The sequence below is a fragment of the Balaenoptera borealis genome, assembly GCF_965194805.1.
Source record: "Balaenoptera borealis genome assembly, chromosome: 10".
NCBI lineage: Eukaryota > Metazoa > Chordata > Mammalia > Artiodactyla > Balaenopteridae > Balaenoptera > Balaenoptera borealis.
Genome location: NC_138874.1, coordinates 59705675 through 59733471, shown reverse-complemented (window position 1 = coordinate 59733471; position 27797 = coordinate 59705675). Strand labels below are relative to the sequence as shown.

Below are 27797 nucleotides of genomic sequence, written 5' to 3'. Positions count from 1 at the left end.
TGATTTGGGAGATGAAAAATCAAAGAGTCATTTTTTTTCCCCAAAGATATAATCACATTGGAAAATGAAGGTGACTATCAGCAGAGAACTGCCTTATGGCTTCTTTTTTCTGCCACTGCACAGTATTAAACAGCACGTCAGTGGGGAAAATGGGGAAACCATGGGATGTGGACCAGGAGACCCAAGCTCGAGTTCTTGCTCCGTCACCGACTGGCCATGAAATAGATGGGACATACAAAGCACAAAACTTCTCTTGAACCTGTTTTCTTAGTTGTTCAAGGACAGTAATGCCTGCCTTACCCACCATCTAAGTGGGCAGTAAAGACCCAATGAGACGAAGTTTAAAAAATAAATAAAATAGCATCACCTGAAAGCAATTCACAAATATAAGTTGCTGTCTAGAGAAAATAAATTAGTTCATATCATGTGCTATGTGCAAACATGATCTTAATCCTCTTCCAATTTATAAATGAGAAAACAAAGCTTTGTCAAAGAGGTTAAACCTAACTTGTGCAAAGTCATAGAGCGCGTACAAGAAGCAGGTCAGAAAACAGCCCCCATTCTTCCCGTCACGACCCTGCCTCCAGTGACTTCAGAACAAGGAGGCTACATACCTTGACTCGAGAGGATCCAAATTCTAGGTGGCTTCACCTAGTTTACAAATGCATTTCATGTGTGTTGAGAGGATGAACGTTCTATAAGAAGCACTTTGCTGTTGTTCTTTTTTACTAAACAAACATACAGTTTATTATTAACAAAGAAAAGGTCCAGCAAATACACATAAGGACCTACTGTGTTTAGTTGAACAAACTAATTTAAAAGTGTCTGTTTGTCTTCTGTGCTTGGTATGGTTAAAATTCTAATTTAATATGGCAAAAATATCTGCAACTGAATTACACTGAATTTCCTATGGAGTTTTCAAGTTCTTAGAAACATAATAACCCCCAAATTTTCAATTTGCAAAGCCTGAAAAGCAACATAGATCCCTGTTTATAGGTTCACAGTGATCATTTACTGAATGTAAACCATGAGGAATACATTTAAATTTTTAATAGAATGTATTTTTTATAGAAAAGCTGAAATTTCTTGACTAGTAATTTAAATCATGATGCAAGCTAAAATCATTTAAAAATCAAGACCATCTTGGATGAAGTTCACTGCTAAGACACAAAATAGATGCTGGTCTCATCTCTTATATTCTGTAGGATGCAAGCAGCACGCCTTGTGAGAAGGTAACAGAAAAAAGAAAGTCTTCGGCTAGTGGTGACTTACTGGATTTTCACTGCCCACAGGCTTAATGGAAGTAAAAGGAACTGACCAGCCTATTGGGACTGAAGATAAGAGGTCTGTCTGTGGGACACCACAGTGGGGAGGGGAGCTGCAGTACCACGGCCACTGGACTTGGGCCACCACTCTAGGCACGCTGCTCTCAGTGTTGTCAGGTGCGGGTGAGGAGCAGGGGAGGCGGATGCGCTCACCGGGGTGCGCGCCGGAGCGTGTGCCTGTGCCTGACCTTGTTTCAAGGGTGGGGAAGCATGCGGTGAAACCAGAAGGTTAGGCAGCAGGATTATAATAAAAACACTTGAAGACTTACGAAACAAGGCTTTTCGAAATCCTAAACCATTAAATTTAAACACCAGTCGTTAATAAACCATAAAGTAATTTAAGAGAAAATAGAATTTTAATATGGCACAATCTTACATCACACACAAACTCACATTGGAACAATATAATCGAGCAGAGTAAACCACACTAAATGTAAAATCAATAAATTCTTTTTTGATTGTTGAACCCTCCCCCCAATCAGCACCACCACCAAAGAAAAGACTATAAGGAACTTAACAGAAGGAAATTAATCATCATAATACTTTGGGTTCAATACTGATCTACAGTGCAATAATTTGGGCATTAGTTCAGTTTATTTGAAATAAGATTTAAAGCGGCACATTTAAAAGAAACAGAATTCATTAAGCAACCTCTCAAAAGAATCATTTCCTCTAATTATTGCTTTTACAACAGAAGACAAAAGCAACCCAATGTAAGTTCATAAAATCTACAATTAGCTGCCAAACTCTTACCAGATAAAATTAGAAGAGAAAGGATATTTCAGACATATAATTGGCAAAAAGTTCTGTTACTTCTAGAAAGGCATTTTCTGTTTCTTTCTATCCATAATCATTTAAAGAAGACAAATATTTTGGGCCAGATATTGTGGCAGGTCCACAGGAATGAAGGACTAAAAAGACAAGACAAAGCTGGGTGCGCTAAAAGTTTACAGTGCTGGGTTGGGGGAGGCGGGTAATAAAAATCCTCACAATACCTCCAGACAAGTGTTCGAACCTGGGCTGTATGTAAGAAGCTATGGGAGAAGGAAGCTGCTGATTGACTGGTTGAGTCTTAAAGGAGCATGAGCCTGAAAAGGTAAAACAAGAAGGAAAGCAAGGCTCTCCATATTCCATAGACAAGAAACAACAGTGTGTGAAAGGGTACAGACAAAAGGACGAAATCGAATATTTTTAGGGAATCTTTGGACAGAGGAGGAGCGGGAAAGAATAAGGAGGAATGATGATGGAGTGCACAAAGCTGGAAAGGTTGATGGGAACCAGATTATGCAAGAGCATTTTAGTCAAATGATGGAATTAATTGAAGCTTCATGCCCTAATTCAATAGGGCCTACTGGGAAAATGTTGAAGATCTGATCAAAATGTCCGATTATTTCCTAAACTTTTCAGTATTTCAAAATATTTAATATTATAATTAGTGTTTTAACTGCAAAAAAAAATATGATTAAAGGACAGAGTGAAAAGGCAACCTATGGAATGGGAGAAAATATTTTCAAATCATGTATCTGATAAGAGGTTAACATCCAGAATATATAAAGAACTGTTACACTCAACAACCAAAAACGAACAATTTGATTAAAAAATGGGCAAAAGACTTGAACAGACATTTCTTCAAAGAAGATATACAAATGGCCAACAAGCATATGAAAAGATACTTGGGCTTCCCTGGTGGCGCAGTGGTTAAGAATCCTCCTGCCAATGCAGGGGACACGGGTTCGAGCCCTGGTCCGGGAAGATCCCACATGCCATGTTGCAACTAAGCCTGTGAGACACAACTACCAAGCCCACGTGCCACAACTACTGAAGTTCTCGCACCTAGAGCTCGTGCTCTGCAAAAAGAGAAGCCCCTGCTCGCTGCAACTAGAAGAAAGCCCGCGCACAGCAACCAAGACCCAATGTAGCCAAAAATAAATAAATAAAATTAAAAATTAAAAAAAAAAAGATACTCAACATCACTAATCATAAGAGAAATCCAAATCAAAACCACAATGGGGAATCACCTCATATCCATCAAGATGGCTACTATCAAAACAACAGAAAATAACAAGTGTTGGTGAAGACATGGATAAATTGGAACGCTAGTGTACTTTTGGTAGGAATGTAATGCGGCCACTATGGAAAATAGTATAAAGGTTCCTCAAAAAATTAAAACTAGAACTACCATATGATCTAGCAATCCCACTTCTGGGAACATATTCAGAAGAATTGAAAACAGGATCTCAAAGAGATACTTGTACATCCATGTTCACTGCAGCATTATTCACAATAGGTAAGAGGTGGAAGCAACCCAAATGACCATCAGTGGATGAATGAGTCAAGAAAAAGTGGTATATACATAAAATGGAATATTATTGCCTTAAAAAAAGGAAGGAAATCTTGTCATATGCTACAATACAGATGAACCTTGAGGATATTATGCTAAGTGAAAAAAGACAAATATTGCATGATTCCACTTACATGAGGTATCTAAAATAAGCATACTCTTAGAAGTAGAAAGCACAATGGTGGTTGCCATTGGTTTGGGGGAGGGGGGAAGGGGCAGAAGAATAGTGTTTAATGGGTACAGATTTGCAGTTTTACAAGATGAAGACGTTCTAGAGATCTGTTACATGACAATGTGCACATAGTTAACACTACTGAACTATGCACTTTAAAAATATACTGTACTATGTACTTTACACTTTAAAAATGGTTGAGATGGTAAATTTTATTACGTTCTTCACCACACTTTAAATAAGGGGTTCCAAATGCCAATACAGGGACATGACTTGTACTAGCTATAAAATTAGTTAGCAAGTTTACAATGTTCAGCTTATAGTAAATTTCAACTTTCTCAGATGACAAAGTAATTGCTGGCGAGTTGTACACCTGAAATCTTCAGGGTACAAAATAAGTGAAACTGCACTTAATTGTAAAACCCAGCTCTAACCTGCTGGTGCTGAGAACACTGACTGTGCCATCATGGAAGGCTTTTTCCAAGTTCAGTAACAGAACTACTGATTTGTAGTTAGAGTTTAAAAAAGAAATTATCTTAAATAAATAAAGCCAAACTTTCAGGTATTAAAAAGTCCAATCTAATCTAAATCAAAACTAATTTCATCCACTGTGAAGCTTTTCCCCTAAGACCAACAGTGAGGAAAGTGTGGGGTGCCAGAGAGTGAAAAGAGGCAAATGTCAGAAGAAGGAAACGGAAATGTCCATCCATTTGTCTGTGGTCCTCCGGCCTGTAAAACATCTGCCGATTGCAAGAGTCCAAATGCCAGATCTCTCTGGTGAGACCCTGTCTCTGGAACCTCCATGCTGCCTGATGCAGGCAAGGAGGGCCTTTGGCTTGTCTCTCACAGCCTCCTTCTCAGCTCCTGCCCCTGTGGTTCACCCACAGCCTCTTTCCCCTGGGGTCTCACACCCAGCGGACAGGCTGCACCTGCAGGTAAGGTCTTTCAAGGTGACTCAGCGGCTGCCTCCAGGCAGACCTCCTGGCCAGCAGGAAGTGTCAGGCGTTTGCTGCCCCCTCTCTACACACTGCTCCCCCCACTCCCCACCCCGGCTAGCCCCAGCCACACAGCTGCTTCCAGGTGAGAGGAAGACACCAGGCTCTGTTCACAGACACCTCCAAACTTCAGGAGAGACACGCCACACTCCCTCAGGAACTCTTCCTCGGGATCCCATCCTAATCCCATAGCAGCACCTGGCTGGTGACTGCAGTTCAATAAAATGTCCATCTCCTTTTGCAATCAACCCCGACCTTTCCTTTTTCTCTTGAGGCCTCTCTCAAATGAGTGGGAGAAGGACAGAGAGGAAGAAACCTTCACTTCCCTTGGGGAAGAGCAGTCTCTCCTACTAGGAGTTCCTCGCATGAAATCCATTTCTAGTCTTCCTGACGCAGGCTGGGTTATAGGGTGGAGGGTGTGATAGTCGCTAGACCCATTTAGCCACCTCTTGACAAGCCCCACAATGGATGCTTCTAGAATCCCTCGAGACTATGTGGGTACTTACTGCCGACTGGTTACAGCTTTGGGACCTTGGCCAGAATTTTAGGCAATGGAAAACTCACATTTAACATGCTATCATATATATTTGTATAGGACAGAAAAATGAGACGGATTATATTAAATTGAGGTACCCTGTTATCAGGTATCTAAGGTACCTCCATGAAGTGGACAATTTCTCTAAGGACAGTGTGAAATTCAACTCTATTAAGTATTCAAATAACTGCACAAATAAGCACTGTCGCAGAGAAAAAGCAGTCAACCCTGATGAACCCAAGCTGCTGGCTGGCAGGCAGTGTCACCACGCAATAGCTTGAACTGTCTGTCACCAATGCTCAGGGTTCTGATTATGTGCACAAAAGCTGGTTAGAGGTATCAGTGCGAAATGTACAAAAGTAAAGGCTAAGCCCACCTGTATTAACACTCATGTGTGTGACAAGGACCATCCAGGGAAGAAGAATCCTGGCAATTTTAGTAACTCTACTGTCACTACTAACTGTCCCTGCATTTTATACCATTCTCTCCAGATTCAAACTCCAGGGTGAAAGCAGTCAGCAGGCTGAGCCTAAGTAGTGAGCCCACCTCTGTAACTCCCAGGAGGCAAGGCCAGGAAATGCCCATTTGACCTGAGCCAACTTCCACAGCAGAAGGTACACTCTACCACGGCCCACCAGAGGGCAACCCATAGTGGATGCCAAATGTCTATAGATGCTCCCTATCTTCTTCCTTAAAGAACTCATAACTCAAAACAACCCCGGCAATGATAAACAATGTTATTTCTGCCAGTCCACATTGCATGCTAATAGCATTCTGACTAAAAAAATGATTTATAAAAGCATATCACTACCACAGTCTGCCATCATCAGTCAGAGTCAACAAAAAATGAAAGCTCCCAGAAAGGCTAAAATCATTAATGCAACGCTGATGACAAAGATGCCAGGAGATTATTTAATTTTTTATGTCAGATCATGTTAATTGTCATGTTTAAATTTGTAAATTGCTGCTTCTTAAACTATCCGTTTACTAAAATAATAAATAATGCATGTTGTGACATATTAGTGAAATTATTATTTTTAAAAGCATCACAGACACAGATGAATAACCATTTCAGTGCAACCCCTTGTACCATTTAGGGGAAAACAAGAAGACCTGATAAGTAATAGTGCGGCAGAAAAAGCAAGAATTGCTATCACATTTCCCTACCCCAAACTAACCCTCCACATTTCAGATTCCTAAGGTCAGTTCAGCTCAGCAAGGCACCTGGGGAGCCAAACCAGAATCCAGAAAGTTGACTGGAGGCTTCCTGCCAAAGACAGCCATCGAAGCAGCAGCTCCAGCTAACATCGAGGGTGAGCTGGCACCAGAAGGGTGGTCAGGTTTAAAAGAAAGCCTGTAAGGAACTGCCAGGACCAGAGAAGCTGTTCCAAATCATACCACAGCAAAGGTAACGAGGATCACAGCTTTCTCTAAACAATGTTCGCCCATTTTCATCTGCCACTAATCTTACTCAGTAAATCTTTCATGTTCAATTTCACCTCTTCATACAGGGCTCAGTTCCTCACTTTCACTGAATGGAGATAAAAACTAGGGTCTCCTATGATCTCCTGTGAAAGAGAAGTGGTTACTTGCAAATGCTGGCTGGCAGAGAGTAAAAACAAAGTTTGTAGAACAAATGTAATTTTGAAATTCCATCATTTGATTGAAAACAAAAACAAAAACAACCCTGTGCTCTACATACTTTTTTTTTTTTTTTTGGCTGTGTTGGGTCTTCGTTTCTGTGCGAGGGCTTTCTCTAGTTGCAGCAAGCGGGGGGCCACTCTTCATCGCGGTGCGTGGGCCTCTCACTATCGTGGCCTCTCTTGTTGAGGAGCACAGGCTCCAGACGCGCAGGCTCAGTAGTTGCGGCTCACGGGCGTAGTTGCTCCACGGCATGTGGGACCTTCCCAGACCAGGGCTCGAACCCGTGTCCCCTGCATTAGCAGGCAGATTCTCAACCACTGCACCACCGGGGAAGCCCTCTACATACTTTTAACACAAGATTTGAACATATATCAAAAAACTCTCAGAAAAATCTAAAGTGACCACATTTTTTAAAAATCAAACCAATGATGGTACAAAAATACCTGGTAATCAAAAGATTCAATATAAAACGTGTGCCTACTGAATCAAGGTCAAACTCCTAAACTGGCACCTTCAGCTCTTCATGGCCTGGCTGTAACCTACCTTTTAAAATCTTGGACTTCCCTGGTGGTGCAGTGGTTAAGAATCTGCCTGCCAAACAAATCAGGGGACACGGGTTCGAGCCCTGGTCCGGGAAGATCCCACATGCTGCGGAGCAACTAAGCCCGTGTGCCACGACTACTGAGCCCGTGTGCCACAAATACTGAAGCCCACGTGCCACAACTACTGAAGCCCGCGTGCCTAGAGCCCGTGCTCTGCAACAAGAGAAGCCACCGCAATGAGAAGCCCGCACGCTGCAACGAAGAGCAGCCCCTGCTCGACGCAACTAGAGAAAGCCCACACGCAGCAACAAAGACCCAACGCAGCCAAAAATAAATTAAAAATAAAACAAAATAAAATCGTACTTCCTACTGCTTCCCTTTTATAGACCTTTTCCATCTACCTGTTTATATGCCTGTACCAAGAAACTGTACCGCTCACACTTCCTCATATTCTCCTTTGTGCCCCTGTTCACAGTGATGAGCGCTCCTTACCTTCCTCCCACATCCCTCCTTAAAAATCAACAGGTTCAAATTCTACTCTTCCTCCATTGACTACCCCAAATGACATCTTGGCCAAGAAGTCTTCCTGGGTTTCCCAGAGAGTGCTCTCTTCCTCCTCTGGCTCCCACAGCCCTGGCTGACCTCTTACAATAAGCTACACTCTGTACTTTTTTAATAGTCATCTCTGTTTATAGTGTTTGTACTAAACTCTCCGTGTTTATCTTCAAAATGTAGCTCTTGCTTTACAGAGAGGCACCCACACTCTGCTCTGTGTACAAAGGTTCCCTGCTCAGGCCTCCAGAACAGAGCAGACCCTGCCTCCAACCTATGGCTCCTGCCTGCCTTTTTACGCCCCTCAGATTTAAAAGCCCACTTAACTCCTTTGGCTCTTCACCACTAGGGCTTAGTTCTCCACCCAGACAATGCACTTTCCTTTCAACAGCATTGAGTAACACTCTGTGGTCTGACCTATTTTCTGCCTCACCATACAATTACCTTATCCAAACTGGATGGGACACCACCGACCAGGCCTGTCCCAGGGAACCCCCAGTTGGTAGATGAGTAACCCTACAGTAATTACCCCTAGCTAACCTGGCACCACCTTTCAGACTGACACCTTCAGCCTTTTCACACTGACAGTGAAGGTTATGATGGACCAACTGGCCCTGGGCTCAAGAATCCTGCTCCCTGCTTTTCTTGGACCTCATACTCAATTCTCTCCCACTGAATCTTCACCACTACTTAACTTCTTAATGGAGCTGAACAATCTCTCAGCCATGCAAGCCTTAAAGTCTCAGATGAAGCTGAGTGTCAAGCAAAAGGTAGAGACAAAAAAGTGACCCAAATGACACAGATAACCAGTCAGCTCTATCTATCTCCTCTGATATATATAGATAGATAGATAGATAGATAGATAGATAGATATAGAAATATATATATATAATTTTTCATTACACAGTAAGTGAATACATTTTCACTGTGAAAAAATTCAAATAATACAGATGAAGTCTCTACTGACACCACCTCAATCCCATCCCATTGCTTCCTTACAGTCCTTGATCAATGCATTTACCTACCATCTTCCCTTAAGTCTAAGATCTTATCACTTAAGATTTACATTATGCTTTACCAAAAAAAAGATTAACTATTAAACTATGCCACCAATTGTTAGATACACTGATTTCAGAAATGTTAAAATGTGAAAAACACATTTCAAAATCCACAAAATACACTTAGAACCAAAATGAATTTATTTTATATATAGATTTCATATGCATAATACATAAAGAATGCATGAAATGCAATACATATAGAAATATATCTAGTTCCGAGGGTTTTTTTACATAAATGTGATAATTTTGTAATTTATTTTTCTCACTAAGAATGTATCTGGGAGAGTTTCCCATACCAGTTGCATATAAATCTACCACACTCCTTTTAGGTGTGGCATAATATTCTACATGCTGGCTGTACCACTGTGCATTTAGTTATTCCAATATTTCACCAATGCTAACAATGATAGAATAAGGGTGTGCCCATGTAATTTGTGCTAGACACAAAATTACTGAACCAAAGGTATGTAACTTTATTTTCATGGATACTGTCAAACTGCTTTCCAAAAAGGTCTGAACAATTTATACACTCACTATATATAAAGTATACCCATTTTTTTCTCACTGTTGCCAAAAGAGAATATTATTAATCTTTTTAACTTCTGTTAATCTAACAGGAAAAAATTATATCTGATTGTTTCGCAGAATTTATAAAATAAATAAATTAAATATATTCTCTATATTTATCCTTTGTCTACTACACATGGTCTATTTTCTCCTAGTCTCCTATTTGTCTTTTAATTACACTTGAGATTTTGTCTTTGGTGATACAGAGATTTCAAATCTTTGGGAAGTCAAATTTTCTAATCATTTCCCATCTGTACCTGAGATTACTTACATGTAGGTAATATTTTCTTCTAAGAGGTAACTCATTCTTTGCAATTCCACTGGGTTCTGGCCTGGCAGTGCTTAGAGGGAGATGGCATACACTCCCACGACCCAAATGCTAGAAAATTTCCACAGCTATCCTAAGCCCACCTCTGAAAGGGGCAGGTGCCAGTCAGTGCTCTGCCAGCCTGTGGGCACAGGAAGGACTAACCAGTTCCCTTCCTTAATGTCTGAGGCAGAAGCCTAACCCATTCCAGGCTATGTGTGTCAACCTGGGCAGCCTGACATCATGGCCCAAGGCCAGAGACCAAGGACCAGACACACAGGAGAAGCGAGCATCCCACTCTCCGTGGCTGAGTTCCCGAACCACGAGTGTCTGGACACCTTGTGTGAAGGTTGCCAACCCACCTCCCCACACACCGCCACCACCACCTCAGCCTCAAATGTAACAGACTGTAACAGGGATGTGGCACTACATCCCTGACCTGGCAAAAACAAACCCACAGTGACAGTGTGTACCCACAGTGGGTAACTCTGGTGACTGGATCCTGACAGGCCCAGCTGCCAAGACACAGCCCATGTGACACGGTCTCCTTCCCCAGGGGAAACGGCTGGCTCTTCTCCCTCCACATCTGCACCATGAGATCAGATCATTAACTCTAGCTCCCCACTGTTTATGCGGCCTCCCTCTCTCCGTCTTTAACCTACTGCTCCCCTACTGCTCCCTGCCTGCCTGAGCTTCACCCTTCAGGCCCTCATGACTCACCCAACTGCCAGAAAGAGGGCCCAGGACAGTCATGTTCTGAGTTCCCTGCTTCCAAGCAGTGCCTAGTGAGTTCTGGTTAGTGGCTTGGTGGGAAGACGTGGGGCTGTAGATGGGTCACAGATTGGTGGGGACACCCCCCCTCTGCTCTAAATTCATGATTTATTTAGCTAAAATCACAGAACTTAACGGGCAAGTGGGATGGCTGCACAGAATAGGAGCAGATGCAGCCTGTTTTCCTGTGGCTTTTTCTTTGCCCCTCGGTTTCCAACTAACATCACAGCCAACTGAACTCAGGTGGGATCTTGCCAGGTCGGAGAAAAAAAAAAAAAAGCTGAATTCTTGCTGCAGCTTTAAAAAAAATCTGGCTTACCTAACACTCGCTATAGTTTTGTTTAAGGGAATATTTATACATATTAGATAATCCTGGTTGTTGAGCCAAACTCAGCAATATCGAGAATTCCTCCTCACTTAGGTGCGGGCGGGGGGGTTCCTGTCCAATACCTCTGCCTCCAGCTTTCCAGAGTTTTGGGAAGGTCCATCTCCCAGAAGTGGTGAAGACCTAAGGGGCCGGCTCAGACACATCTGGAACTCATCAGAGAGTCTCACAGTGTACACCTGGAGAACTCCCAATCCCACCTCAACCCTCTCTCATCCCAAATTAATCTTGCGTGTCAGGATCCTAATGTTCCCAGATGTAAACAGTTCCTCCTTGTGCTGTTACAGCCTCAGCCATGCTGCAAAGAACTAAATCCAAATGCTGACTTTAACAGCCTGATGATGATACCCTACTTGGCATTCTGTGCTCTAGAAGAGACCCCCTTGGACAGGGCTCACCCTTTGGCCTATCAAAGCCTCCCAAGTAAGACTCAAATAGAAAGCTCCGTGAGGGGACCACCTAAGTTCCACTGACTCAGGCCTCCACATTTAGAGCAGTTCTTTACACACAGGAAGTATTTTCTAAATATTTGTTCAATTAATTATATTGGAATTTTTTCTGGAATGATTTGCTTTCTCAGAGTTCATTTCTAATACCTTTAAGTCTGATAATCTTACGTCTTTGTTAAAGAAGTCTTTCCCTATGGCTAACAGCAACGCTATCCATCATCAACTTCAAATTTAACTAGCCTCAAATATGACCAGCTTCAACTTCCCAACCCAAAACAAGAAACCTTGACAGCTCAGGATGTCATTACACTAAATGGTGATTTTCTACATGATCTAAATCTCTGTTGTCTAATATGGTAACCACTAACCACATGTGACTATTTAATTTTAAAGAAAACTTAAGATTTAACTCTTCGGTCTTGCTAGCCACATTTAAGTACTCAACAGCCACATGTGGTTACCACATTGGGCAGTGTAGATATAGAACATTTCCATCATTCTTTTAGTCAGCACCACACTAGATGCAATGTAAATCTTGAAAATCCGAAGAATTCTTAGCTTGTAGCCAGTAAGTATCAGATTATCAAAGTGCCACAATTAAATTAAAAAATACCACCACTCCTTCAATTAAAGCAACAGAAGGAAACACTCTCACTGATGAGTAGAGCTTTTATAATAATAGATTTGTCTCATCACAATGAAAAATTTAAACACAGCATAATTCTCATCTTTCTCTGGTTGCCAAAGTTAATATGCTAGGCAGAGGGCAATGCATACTTGAAGTTACAGGAATCTTCTCTCTGGACAGATAAAATTTCTAGTTAATGGTCATTTAGGGAACTAATTTTTACATAACCCTTAATGTCCTAGGCTGAGTAGAGTGTGCAAACATCTAGAAATTTTTCAACCCAGGGATTCCAACACGTATGCATACAAAACCAAAATATCAAAGTCCTCTAAGAGCTCAGAATCTGAAGCTAGAAGGAAGGTTGCCAGGAATATGTTAAGTATGTAAATTAGAACAAAGAAAGCCTCTACTACGTGGGTCATCCCCCCACCACCTCCCCACTAAATGCCAACTTTCCTTAACAAATAAAATACCCACATAGGGAGTTAGAGAAAAGTGATCTTCTGTGTCTTCTGTAGACTTCTAGGAACATTAAGACTTCAAGGTAAAAGGCCCAGGCATCAAAGTTACATCACTTTGACAGAAAAGTTTTCCCCCACAGTGAATCAATAAGAGGGATAATAAGTGCACAATGGAAAAAAAAAAAAAAATCAAAGCCAAGGTGGATAATGATGGACAAAACAGGAGGCCTGAAGGTAAAAGACAAGATAACAACTTATCCAGAAGAGTCAAGGTATAAAACAGTATGTTAGAGTCTGAATTTTACACATTTTCAGTATGTATTTGTGACACTCTCATTGGGCTGTCCACCACCCTGTCTAAGAAATTGAGCTTTACTTACCACCCAAGGTCATTCACCACTGCTTACTAGGATGTACCCTACCTTAAGGACCACTCAAACAACTCAACTCTTTTCAGGTCAGTTTTCTGCTGGATCCTAAGGCCAGTGATTTTCTACTAACAGAAGGTCAAAGGAAATATATCCCTAAAATACTGCCAGGAGGGCAGCTGGAGATCTCACAGGCAGCCAACAATTGGGAGCTTTAACTTTCATCTCCCTTTTCCTGTCACAGCATGTCATAGTCCTAAAACAGTGATCATCCTTTTATACCTGACTCCTTTGTCCTTAAAGAGCTATTTATCATCATGAAATAAAACTGTATTTTCTCCTTTGGGAATATACATGTTCTTCGACAAGACAGGAAATCCTTAGACCATGATGGGTAGAACCATACTGGGCTCACAATACTGACTTGACCTCACTGGAAAATTTTAAGAGGTTAAAATTTCATCCAGGTAAGAGAGAAACAGATGAGAAACAATGTTCTCTCCCATTTTACACATCCATTATTTCAATTCCATTGCCAACTGTTTGTAACCTTTTTATAAACTCTCAGAAACTCAAGCAAAAACACTGCATGAGTCACTCTCTCAAAAGTGTATAAATGAGGAATACGTGACCATATGCACACTATCATTCACTGAATTTTTTAGTAGCTGTTTTTAATAAAGAAAATACATATGATCATCAAAAGTATATTATAAGCATGTTACAGATTCTGGTACAGATTTCTTAAAATTCAGAAGAAAGTAGGTGGACCAAAAAAAGCATTAACATATCAACCTTCAGAAAAGAGGTTTAAAAGGTTTAAAACATCAAAAAAAAATGTTTTAACCTCGATTTATCAGATTTACTAAAAAATTTCTTTACTGGGACATTAGGGAAGAAATTAACTTTTTAAACAAAGACAATTTTTAAAAGTAAGCAATCTTACAAAATGTTTATCTAACAGAATCCCGGCATGCTGGCTATAGCATCTCTATTGACATACCTAAAAAACCACAAATTACTATGAAATCAGTCTGGAAACATGTGGCCCATGGAGAACAAGTCTTTAACAAAGAAAGGTTTCTCTCTAAATTACATTAGTATTCACAGAGCAGAACAGCTTGTTATAGATGCACGGCATTAGCCTCACGTTCAGTAATACCTTTACTAATAAGAGAATATGTCTGAATATCACACTTCTTTTTTAAAAAACTTAATTATCAGAGGCTAGAATTGAGAGGCCCAGGGATGAGTTCCAGGCTATCAGATAAGAGGATGGATGCAGAATGAAATTATCATTAAATATTAACTAAAAGTCAAACATGTAAGAAAATATAAAATATGCATCAGACAGTTTGAGGATGAAGTTAAGTAAACGAGGTGGTCAGCCAGATTACTTTAACAGCAAGAGGAGAAATAAGAGGAATCTATGTTTGAACAGGGAAGAGAGGACAGTAGAGGAAATCTTGAAGATGGGGCAGAACTCCAGGCTCTAAGTGAGGTGAAGAGGAGGATTCCGGCAGCCCCAGCAGACACATCCAGTCTGGGTCTCAGCACAGATAAAGGAGTGGGGAAGGAAGAGAAGGTCTTTCCAATCCTACTCTCTCACCCCAGGTCACCCACCAAGGGTCTATCTACATTAAGACTACTTTCAAGGTCAACCTCAGCAGGAGCCTGGGTGACAGGAGGACCTCTGGTGTCTAAAACTCCACCCCCACCCATGTGCTAGCTATAGCTGGCACATGCCTGCAACATAGGGTTTAACATGTAAATTATGCCTGAGATAACATACAATTGTTTTCAGTATCATCAGTCAATCAAGCAAAGGTATCAGTGAATGATACCAGATTCCTGTGTTTTGACAGAAGGAAAGAAGACAGAGAACAGAAGGTCTGGGGTGTCTGAAGGTAGCCAGAAGGCAAAGGTGGGAAGCATAGGGCAATGGAAATGCCAGAACTGAGTGATGTGCAGCTATGGGCCAGCACCTCACTTTATACAGGTTTATCTCAGAAAAGCCTCACAATAACCCTACGGCTGAAGTGGAGCAAATCAATGAGGGTAATTTTGATGTAAATCTACCCCCAAATCTTGGAAAACTAATGCTGTCCAATGAGAATCAAACTATAAGCTATACAAGAGTATCCTTAAAGAATCAGAGTAAGATTTGCCTGAAGACCCAGCAATTCTACTTCTAGGTATATTCTGGGAGAATATAGGTATATTTCAAGAGATTTGAAAATGTGTGTCCACCCAAAAACTTGTACACAAATGTTCAAAGCATTATTATTCAAAATAGCCACAAAGTAGAAACAACCTAAATGTCTACCAACTTATAAATGGATAAACAAAATATGGTATATCCATACAATGGAATGTTATTCAGCATTTAAAAGGAATGAACTACTGCTACATGCTACAACTTGAATGAACTTGAAAACATTATGCTAAGTGAAAGAAGCCAGACACAAAGAGGCCACATAGTGTATGACTGCATTTAAATGCAATGTCCAGAAGAGGCAAATCCCATAGCGCCAGAACACAGACTAGTGGTTGCCAGGGGCTGAGGGAAGCAGGGAATGAACGGTGACTGTGAGTGGGTACAGAGTTTCATTTTGGGGTAATGAAAGTGTTCTGGAATTAGGTAGTGGTGAAGGTTGCATGACTTTCTGAATATACTAATAAAACCAATGAACTTGTACACTTTAAGGTGAATTTTAGGATATGTGAATTTTTGAAAAAAGATTTGCCTGAAGACAGTAACATATCCAAAGACTGTCCATCAGAAGGGGAGACTTGTCAGCAACAGAAGCTCAGAAAGGGGGAAGAAACAAAAATGGCAGTGTCCAGAGGAGAAGCTTCACCAGCAGAGAGACAAGGAACCCCGAGCTTGGTCCCGTTGGAAAGGCTTTTCTGATCAGCACTGGCGCTACAGAACTCTCCCCAGGATGCTGTGAGCAGAGCCCCCTAGGGTTGAGTAACATTGCAGCCCTAAGACCCTCTGTCCAAACCTCACATGCACTAAGCAGCTTCTGTTTCCAGCATACTCCACGGATCCAATATCACTTATTTCTCATTGTAAATTATTAAATTATTATTTAATAGTTTAATAATCATTTAATATAATTTAAAATTAAATAACCATTTGATATTATTAAATTATTATTAAAATTAAATTATTAAGCTGCCTTTCAATCTTTGTAAGCCCAGTCAAGGCAGTTTCATCCTCAAGAGATAACCTACTTCCACATTTTTAGACCAAAGAGAATATGGTAAGACTAGGGTGACAACCACCCTGGCTTTCCTAGGACTGTTTAGGCTATAGTACTGAAAGCCCTGCATTCCAAATTTCTCAGTCCCAGGCAAAAAATGACACTTGATCACCCTACAGAAGACCCTGAAGTTTGTATCTACACCAAAATAATGTTGCCCTAATGAGGGCAGATACTGTATAGATTGACTGATGCAAACTCATTCTCACCATCTTTTCCTTGGCCTTAGAACCAAAGAGGCTAGAAAGCTAAGTTCTTGATCTCCGAGAGTACCTGCAGCTAGTGACAGCCATGTGACTCAGCTCAAGGCAATGAAATATAAGTAGAGGCCCCTGGTGGAGGACAGGGTGCCTCATTTCCTGAACAGAAAGGAAAAGCCTCACCAGGAGAAAGCTTTTGCTGCTACCTCTGGCCCTTTCCCTCTTTTCCTGGCTGGAACAAAGCAGTGATGTCTAGACATGAAGAAGCTGTGCTGTGAGAATGAGAAGAGCGTCAGGAAGCCCTCAACGCTAAGGACGGTGAAGCAGAAAGATGCAAAGACCCTGAGTCCTGGCGGCACCATAGCACCATGGCAGCCTTGGAGCGCCCACCCCTGGCTGCTGCAAGAGACAAAGAACCCCTGCCTGTTCAACCTCCACTGAAGGTCTCTACTATCCATTATCTACTACCCCTCACTTGAACTATTTGTGAAACTTCTTAAGAAAGAGCCAGCAGGCCACTCCAGGCTTAAAGGAAGTCATGAGAAACAACTTTAAAAAGTGAATTGTTCTCATTTTTTATACCAGGTATGTATATTTTATTAAAAAAAAAAAAAAAAAAAGCTCAGGGACTGAGTAAGGCTTGGATCAGACCTGGGATGGGTGTGTTTGCTGGGTATACAACTAGGTAAATGTTTTAAAGCTGAAAGGTTAATAGTTTGTTTTGTGGTCAGGAAATAGGTGTGAATGTCAAGTCTACAACATCAAAATGGCCTCTTCAAAGTGTCATGTAACTTTCTCGGAAATATTCCGTTTTGAATCAATAAATGCTTTTTCTTTTAAAGTTTCAACAGATACTAATCTTTCCACTTCACAGATGAGAAGACTAAGGCTCAGAGGTGAAGTGAAAGGCCCGAAGTCACTCAGTTAGAAGGCAGAGGAGCCAGGATTGAGACCTAGCACCAGCCCAAAGACTCTCCGCCTCTGCCCCAGGGATGTAAGGGATGGACTGGGTGCTTTGAAAAATGCACCCGGGCTTCCCTGGTGGCGCAGTGGTTGAGAATCTGCCTGCTAATGCAGGGGACACGGGTTCGAGCCCTGGTCTGGGAAGATCCCACGTGCCGCGGAGCAACTGGGCCCGTGAGCCACAACTACTGAGCCTGCCCGTCTGGAGCCTGTGCTCCGCAACAGAAGAGGCCATGATAGTGAGAGGCCCGCGCACCGCGATGAAGAGTGGCCCCCGCTTGCCGCAACTAGAGAAAGCCCTCGCACAGAAAAGAAGACCCAACACAGCCAAAAATAAATAAATAAAAATAAATTAAAAGTTAATATTAAAAAAAAAAAAAAAATGCACCCGTCTGCTGAAATGATAGGAGAGGACGAGATGAGGCTCCACACAGTGGCACATATAACTTCATCACGATTTCTTTAAAAAAAAAACAAACAAACAGGTTTAAACAAGTTTGATTTTATTATAAACAGGCTTTACCCTTAAAGATTTATATATATATATATATATATATATATATATGTATATATGTATATATTAGATAATAAGGTATCTTGTGGATAAAATAGTCTGTTGAGATATTTACTAATACAATTATTACTTACCAAGAAGAAAATGAAAAGTAAAATTGCCCAAAACACTCAATAAAATGAAGACCAGGCCCCCTTCCTGGGATAATCCTTGAATGTCGGTATTCCCAGAAGCCTGTCCTCTCCTCAGCAACCATCATCCCCCAGACTCCTCTCCCTCATCCCACACAACAGACTAGAAATGTCCCGACACTTTGGTGTGTCCTCTCAACCCACGTATACTGCTCCACACCCAAGACCTCGCTTCTCCTTTACCTCAATTACACATCACTCCCTGCCTCCAATCTCTCTGCCCCACAGTCGCGTCTCACGCTTCCACCTGTTATGTATCTAAAATATAAATCTCTCCTCCTCTGCTTAAAAGCCTACTGACAGAATAAAGTCCAAATTTCTTCACTGGACACAGCTCTACCATCCTCGCGGCCTCATCTTCCCTCACACTTCCCCTACTCTGAGCCATACACTCTGTTCGGCCATCTGCTTCTCATCCGTTGCCCAAACATGCATTCTGGATCACACCTCCGGGATCACACTCTGGGCTCGCTATTCCCTCTGCCTAGAATGCCATCCCCACTTTTGGGCTGTCGGGTGCACTCTGACACTAAATCTCAACCTAAAAGTTCCTCCCTCTGCAAAGCCTTCCCCAGCAAAACAAATTTCTCCTTCTTTGTGCCCTCAGGGTAACTTATTCATGCCAAGCGCAGTTACTTAGCACACAGCATTAGCATTAGTTGTATGGTTAGCTACTGATGCACCCCACTAGACTCTCCTTGGTTGACCACTACGTACTATACCCATAATAGGTACTCAGCAAATGAATGGATATAAAATATTTACTATACCCATAATAGGTACGCAGCAAATGAATGGATATAAAATATTTGATGGGTCACTGACTGAAAGAGTGAACCCCATTTAACCTTGAGCTTCTTAAGGGAAAGAGTGCTGTCTTAATCATTTCCGTAACCCTAACACTGGCAAATCTCAGATGCCCAATAAATGTTTGCTAAACTCAACATCATCACAGCTCCTTACAAAAATATCTCCATTGAGTTGTGATTTAATGCCATCCCTTTCTGTGAACCCAGAAATGAGAAATGTCTACTCGGACAGGGGTTTGGTGTCATTCAGGGAAGCTTCATTTCAGTACATGTATTTTTGATTTATTTTAACTTTTTCTTTTTGTACAACTAACATGCATTAGTTTTACAATCAGGTATTTCCCTTTGGGGGGAGAGGAGAGAAAAGAGTGGGAAGAAAGACTGTCAATGTTATTACTCATTGTTGATCATAAAGGATTAGAATCCAAAACAAATTACCCTTAAATTCAGAAAAAGCTGGAAAAACATTCTCTCTCCTCAAACTTCTATGCTTCCATATCAGACAATGAGAATCTTATAAACTACATCTTTCTTTCCCCTTAGCTTTTGGGATGTTTAGAACTAAAGTATTCATTCTAGACATAGCGTTTATCTAGTCTTTCATCTTAATTATTTTTGATGCTTTGGAAAAAAGATTAGTATATTAAATATATTTTAATCACCTAAGTCACCTAAAATCATTCTTGGATCCAGGCATGGTATAACCACCATGTATAAAGGTGAAATTAGGCAGTCACTTTCTGCCTCATCAAACCTGTAGTAAAACCTTGGAAAAAAGTATATATGTCTCAAATCTTGACAAAAGCATCCCCCCTTTTCTAAATTATTTCAATGCATTTTAATGAGCTTCTTCATTTCAACTGGGATCTTTAAACCACCACATATTTAAGCATCATTAAAAATCTTCTTCTGTAAAGCATTAGACTGCCCACACTGACACACAACACCTTAACACTACATTACTCTGCTCCCAGAAACCCTTGTGGTTGGCTTAATTTTGCCTTGGAATAAAAGGCCTACTTAAATGGAGAAATAATTCTGTACGATAATTACCAAAGCAATAACTCCTCAAAATAAAATTTTGCCTTAGTACTTGGAGATGCCTAAGAAATAGTACCACGAAAAGCACACACACACAAAAGCAAAGATTAGCTTTTAATAAAACAAATCTTTACATGAAAAAAAGTAATGTCAGTCACAAAGAAAGAACACTTCTATGTACCTTCCACATTCCATACATAACAGAGCAGACATGCTCCTAAGAAGCTGAAGCCTAATTTTCTACTGCCATAGTGAAAAAACGGGAGATACATTTCCATTTTCAGAGCTCTTCAAATAGTGGGCAAAGCTGACGTGAAGTTGCAACTGTAAATATTTGTTCCCTTCTTGGTTTAAAAATTTCATGATCATAAAATTCTGTATATAGAACCCCTAATTAAAAAGGAATCTATTTGCCTTATAGGATGCTTGAATTTGTACGTTTATTTGAGATGAATAAAATGGTGCATACTAGAAGGCAGCAGGAATTAGAATTTTGAATTGTATTGGTTTAACAAGTTCCTCCTGAGATTTCATTTGTCAAATCTAAGAAGCTCCTTCAGATGATAATTTGTGTGACAATGTAGCAGTACAGTAAAAATTAGTATCTCCCCCTGACCTTGAAAGTATGGAAGGATGATGATGTGTGATGAAGAAACAACAAATTAAATGTTTGAGAAAAAGGAAGACAATTTTCCATTACTTTGATTTTAGGGTCACTTGATATCACCATTTACTGGTAATCCACTAATAGGGTCCCCTCATTGTTCAAGACTGCTTTAATATGCTACTCAGAGAACCAGCTAAACAAAACTGATTATCACACAGCATACACAGATGAACAGCCACTATTGCTACTACTTACCTCTATACTAATCTGGAATCTAGACCTTAAGCCTGAATTGATTTCTTAAAATAAGCACCACTGCAACAAGCACCTAAGAGTTACCTGAGTTCTTATTACGTGCCAGGGATTGTTTGAAGCACTCTGTATTAACTAATTTAATTTACCAAACAGCTCTGTGGAATGAGTACTATTCTCCCCAATTTATCAAATAAAAAATTTAAAAATTTAAAAGCACATATATCTCACACAGAGAAGGAAATTCACTTACTGCTAATAGGTCCAGAGCTCAAAAATGGGGAACCAACACTACATAAATTGATATTGGGTCCTCCCCTCCCTCTCCACAAAACTTCTTCTCTAGGCACCCACCTAACTTTCCTCCTTCTTTCCCTTAATTGCTCTGGAACTCTGGCCCCAGGGCCTCTGCTCTTCTGATCCACACTCCCAGTCCACCCCACCCCCACCCGCATTCAACCCTCCACCCCCGGAAGCTCATCCAGTCTCAGTCCTTTAAATACCAGCTATATACTGATGGCTCTCAAATTCTCCAGTTCAGACTCTTACCTAAGACTTTGATCATCCAACTGACCACCCTGGGTCTCCACTTGTATGTCCAATAGGCCTCTGAAACTCATGCCCAGAACTACTGATTTCTTTTTCTCTACAATCACATTTCTGCATCAGCCTCCAGCCTTCCCTACCAGTAAATGGCGCCATCATCCACCTAGATTCGTCCTTGCATCCCGTCCCTCTACATTCTACATCCAATCCATTATTTGGTCCTGTTAGCTTTTTTTGTTTTTTAATTTTATTGAAGTATAGTTGATTTACAATGTTGTGTTAATTTTTGCTGTACACAAAGTGATTCAGTTACACATATATATATATATATATATATATATATATGTATACTTTTTCATATTCTTTTCCATTATGGTTTATCACATGATATTGAATATAGTTCCCTGTGCTATATAGTGGGTAGGTCTTGTTAGCTTCATCTCCAAAAAAATGTCCTAAATCTCACCTCCTCTCCTTCCACTCTCCCTGGATCCCCTCGCCACAGTTCCATCCCTCCAACTCAGGGCTTTTGCCTGGGCTGCTGCTTCTGCTCGGGACACTCTTCCCTGAAGCAAAGCTGCATCTTCGGTTTCACTCGTGTCTGAACTCAAATGTCACCTTCACAGAGAGGCCTTCCCAGATCAGTCTTCCTAAATCTTTAGAGCACCTATCACTCCAAAACCTGAAGGAATCTTGAGGTTTCACTTGGTAACATGTTTAAAGGTAAGCTCCTTGAGGGTCAGGTCTGTTCTGCTCACTGCTGTTGCCTAAAACAGTGCCTGGCACACAGCAGGCACTCAATATTTATTGACTGCAAGACTGGAAGGAGAGGATGACTATGAAGTCAACTGAGAAAACACTGACTTATAACCCATCCATCATTAAGGAAATAAACAACACAGGACAGCCAACAGTAGCCACCCAAGTGAGTTTATCTTTTGCTCTCTTATTCTCATGGGGATTGCAAGACCTGTTTACAATAATCCTGTGCATGGCTTTCCAACTTTCAATGGTAACTCAAAGTAAATAACACATTTTACATCGTGACCTAGAATATACCTATGTGCATATTTAACTAAAACAGAAGCTTCATGAAACATTACTTATCCTTTCCAAGTGGGACATGCTATAATGTTTCTTTTCTCTTCTTTTTTAATGCTGCTAGCAACTACTACATTGATTTCCCAACCAACTAATGGGACAGAATTCGGTATCAACTACTACATTGATTTCCCAACCAACTAATGGGGCAGAATTCAGTTTGAAGAACACTAAACTCATGCCTATTATTTTGGTCTTCTGGGTAAAGAGAGTAAAATCTCTGCCTATACCTGACAACTTCAAAGGAGTCACTTCACATCCCTGAGCCTCACCTCACCCGTGGGGTGTGTTAAATCGCTGTGTTAACTATTCATAGAGTGGCTGCCTTGAGTAGAACGGATTGGGGGTGAGAGCACCTTGGGAAGGAGAAGATTCTTTTGGAATTCAGTCTGTAACCATAAGGGGGCAATTTCTACCTCCTGCTCTTCCCCCGGCCACCACATCCACTCCATCAGCCAGTTCCGTTAGTTCTACCTCCAAAACACATTTCAGATCTGTCCTCTTCTCTCCATTCCCACTGTCACACCCCAGACCACGCCTCCATCATCCCAAGAGCCACCTCCCAGGTCTGCCTACCCCTCCTCTGGCGCCCTGTTAATTACTCCCACACACAGCAGCCTCAGAGACCTTTAAAGTTTTACTTTTGGAAAAAAACCTCAAACCTACAGAAAAGTAGCAAGAATATTACAATAAACACCCATATGCCCTCAGACAATTTGCCATCTTCTATTCCTCCCTTTTTTTTCTGAACCATTTGAGAATAAGCTGCAAAGATCACAACTCTTCCCCCCTCTTAAGAACAAGGACATCTTTTCATAACCACAAGGCGTTATCAAATTCAGGAAATTTAACATTGATACAATACTATTATCTAATAGGCAGGCCATATTCAAATTCTGCCATTTATCCCAACACTGTCCTTTAGAGTAACATCCAGGGTCACACATCTCATTTAGTTGTCCTGTCTCTTGGTGATTTTAAAAACACAAACCAGATCCTGTTGTTCCCCAACTTTAAACTCTCTGCTGCTCTGGTTCTCTCTGCTACAGCTAAAGGAGCTGCCTTTTTCTTCCTCAAACACAAGGGAGGACCCTTCCCTCCCTGAGCTCCTCAGCTCTTTCCACAGCTGACCCTTCCTCATCTTTTCATCTCTCCTCAGGGACTTTCCAGAGCACAATGTCTACAGTCACATCCTTGGCTTTTCTCTCTCTCACTTCACTCTTGATTTCTTTCCTGTCACTTAACACAGTCTGTAATTACCTTGCTGTTTTTTTGGGGTTTTTTGGGGGGCTGCATTGGGTCTTCATTGCTGCACGCGGGCTTTTCCCTAGTTGCGGCGAGCAGGGGCTACTCTTCGTTGCAGTGCACGGGCTTCTCAATACGGTGGCTTCTCTTGTTGTGGAGCACAGGCTCTAGGTGCATGGGCTTCAGTAGTTGTGGCGCATGGACTCAGTAGTTGTGGCTCACGGGCTCTAGAGCGCAGGCTCAGTAGTTGTGGTGCACAGGCTTAGTTGCTCCGTGGCATGTGGGATCTTCCTGGACTAGAGCTCGAACCCGTGTCCCCAGTATTGGCAGGCAGATTCTTAACCAATGCACCACCAGGGAAGTCCCTACCTTGTTGGTTTATTTGCTTATCATTACTTCTCCCACTAGAATATAAATTCCATGAAAGGAGGGGTGTCTCTGAGAATAGTGGTTGGCTCAGAGTAGACAATAAATATTTTTGAGTGAATAAATGAAAGAATAAATAAACAAACTGCTTTAAAAAAAAAAAAGTGAGGGCTTCCCTGGCAGTCCAGTGGTTAGGGCTCCGTGTTTCCAATGCAGGGGCCGCGGGTTCAATCCCTGGTCGGGGAACAAGGATCCCACGTGCTGTGCAGTGCAGCCAAAAAATGAAACATTAAAAAAAAAAATTTTTTTTTTACATAATAATAAAATTTTTTTTTAAGTGGCCTTGTCAAGACTTTGCTGTGTAAGGCTGCACACCGAAAGGGACACGTCAGTTAGACCCCTTCTCTTCCAAGGGACAACACAGCACGTGGGCACAGCCAGGGTGCTGTCAACGTGAATGCTCATCCTCAGCACTGTGAAGGTTACCAAGACCAAAGACGACAAGAGGGTTTAGCAGGCCAGAACGAGGTGGTTTCAAGTGTTAGAAAGAATCACGTCCTCAGCTTGAAAGAGGAAGCCCACAGCATTCCAGAGAAAGGACTGGCTCTGAAGTCAGAGGACAGGGTTGGCCGCCCATCTGTGTGGCCCTAACTCTCTCTGGGCCTCCATTTCCTCATACGTCTAGTATGGATAATGCTTAACTTAGTCCATCTGAGAGGAGAGGATGCCTCAAGAAAGATACTGGATGGCAGGTCCTTTAAAACTACAAGGAAAACAGGCTCCTGAATAGAGGGGAGGAGGCAGTGAATTATGGCACACAGCTGAGCAACAGTAAATGATCACTTCCTAACAACAGCCTAAGTGAGAGGCCCGGCTTCATGTCTGGCACAGACCAGGCTCTCAACAATTCCTGTCTCACTCTTGTTCAGCCCTATTTGGACCCAGAGCAGAGAGCAGCTCAAAATCGGCAAGTAGATGCCAACAGAAAGCGGAGACAAAAGCTGCCTCTGGGCACAGGGGCTCCCATCCTAGAAGCGGTGGGAGCAGAGGCTGCACGACCACTTGGGAGGATTCTGCGGAAGCGATTCAAGCACGGGCTCAGCTCCACGACTCACAAGGTCTCTTTCAACCTTGAGACTCTACGATTTCTTAATTGAATTAAGTATGTCCCTGTGGTACGCAGCATGGAGGATATCAATTTAAGCTCTAGTCTCAATCTCCAAGGAACTGACAGCCAGCCTAGAATGTCAGGGCCCACAGAACTGAAGAGTTACAGACAGTGCCAAGGAGCAGGACGGACAGTAAAGCTCACGGTGCTACAGCGGCTCCGAGGAGGCCAGGAGACTGTCCAAGAAGAGGGGAAAGGTCTGCTAGGATGCGAAGGCCTGTATGTAACGTAAGGCTATCTGAGGAGTGTATCCTCTGCTAATGAACATTAGTGGTAGTTTTCTTCTTGTGCTGCTGGCTCTGGCCTCGGCTTGACACACGTGGCCATGTATTGACATGGCCAGGACAGGAGGCACGTCTAAGTGTTGGTTTAGCATCCAGCACAGGTTCCAGAGCATGTGGTTATTTGGCAAGCCGTCTGCTACGTGGAGTGAGATGGCATGGGATGGTGGGAAGGAGAGAGGAAGGACTGAAGAATCCTCTACGGGAGTTGGAGGAGCGGGGCGAGCCTGCAGGAGAAAAAACAGGGCTCCGGCAGCAGAGCATGCCCAGAACACAGCCCGCAGAACCAAAGAGGGCGGTGGCTGGGACACGGACTCCAGTTTCCACTTGTTCTCCAAAGACTCAAAGGGCAATCTTCTACCCTAAATTCAAAACTGGTTTTTAAAATGTCAGAGATTGAAAACAAACTCTGTTTTTATTTGACTCTTTTGACTTTTTTCCAGGTGCAGATGTCTACAGATGACCTTGTCAAGATTTTTATATCACCGAGCAGTTGGCTTGCTTACAGATCTGAAGTACCTAATTTATTTTTGACCTTCCTAATAATCACTATAGATCTCACAGGGTTATGTATAAAACACAGAGTCTCTTCTTTTATTTATTTATTTTATTGAAGTATAGTTGATTTATGATGTTGTGTTAATTTCTACTGTATAGCAAAGTGATTCAGTTATACATACATATTCTTTTCCATTATGGTTTATCACGGGATATTGAATATAGTTCCCTGTGCTGTACAGTATCAAAGTCTCTTCTTTTAACCAAATTCTAGCCTTAGACATTGATAGATCATGTCTTTTGTACTATAAACACCTGTATTGTCTAATTTGTTTCATTAGCTCACAAAAGTGTTTCACAGAAGAGAAATGGCAATTAAAATCATCTCTTTCAATAGACAATGTATGTTTAAAGAAGGAAAGTGAGAATGAAAAGATCAAATGGATCTATTTGAAATTAGCCGATATGTGATTGTGAGATTCACTGGTCATCAATAAATAAAGAGATTCTTGTTGCCTCTCATCCTAGATCAAGATATGGAGTAGCCCAAGTGAGAAGCTACTCAACTCTAAAATGCAAACCACAGGCTGCAATTCCAATAATCTGCCCTTAGGACTTTCGATTTAGGTCTCATTTCTTAAATCTCTGTATATTACCTCAGACACAAGATCAGAAAACATATGACACATGTCTCCTGATCATCCTAAACACACTCTCCCAAAACCCTCCAAGTTTGTTCAAAATCTGTCCAGCTGTTTCTGGACAGATTGTATGTTTCTGCAATAGAGTAACAAACAAATGGAAACTTAACTTTAGATAATAAATAACATAATTCCTTGCACTCACTCAACAGAGGTGATCAAAGAGACCAGGCCTCCATCTTTATGGAGCTCTTCAATCTAGAGGGAACAACTGAAGTTAAATAATAACCAGACAAATAAATATATAATTATAAACTGTAATAAGTGCTAATAAGAGAAAGTATAGGGTACTTTGTTGGAATTACTAAAGGGACTTCATTTGGACTGGGAGATTCAAAGAGATTAGGAAAAGACTTTTTAAAGAATGATATTTACAATCAAAAATATTTATGAATTAATAGTATGTTGTTTAAAAAGCAGAATATATAGCTGTGGATATGCTTTGATTATAGTTATATAAAAGGACATGCACAGAGACTAATCTGGAAGAGAAAATACAAAACAAAATGGTTGTGTCAGGGTGGCAAGATTATGGACAAGGTTCACACTTCAAAATTTTTCTTTAACGTTGTTATATTATTTTCACGATAATTAAGACAAGCATAGACATAGAATCTGAAGCCTTAAAGGAGAACTTTTTGTTTACTCTTAAGCTTGATAGAAAATCTGGGGCTTAGATCTTCATTAAAATAGCAGCACGGAAGAACAGAGCAGGAGCCTTGGAGGCTGAGAGCCCTGTACTGCAGTATGGCCCACACACTAATGAGCTGTGTGGCACTGGACGAGTTACTTACCCTCCCTGGGAGACTGTCTTATCATCTCTGAGAGGGAGCTAATGAGATCCACCTCATAAAGCTGTTGACAGGATAAAATGAAAGAGCATATGTAAAGAACCAAGCCCAAAGCCCAGCACAGAATATGTGCTTAATAAATGTTGATAGA

The 27797-nt window shown here is 41.3% G+C and overlaps 1 protein-coding gene and 1 long non-coding RNA gene across 8 annotated transcripts in view; one reads left to right on the top strand and one right to left on the bottom strand.

Annotated features, from left to right (window-relative positions):
- The window catches only part of KAT6B (lysine acetyltransferase 6B), a 179468-nt gene that overhangs the window by 113242 nt on the left and 38429 nt on the right, over positions 1 to 27797 (bottom strand). The gene's annotated exons all lie outside the window — the stretch shown is intronic.
- On the top strand, positions 4884 to 17898 carry LOC309604605. The gene is made up of 2 exons (XR_014230926.1): positions 4884 to 17157; positions 17415 to 17898. It is a non-coding gene; the product is annotated as an uncharacterized lncRNA (long non-coding RNA).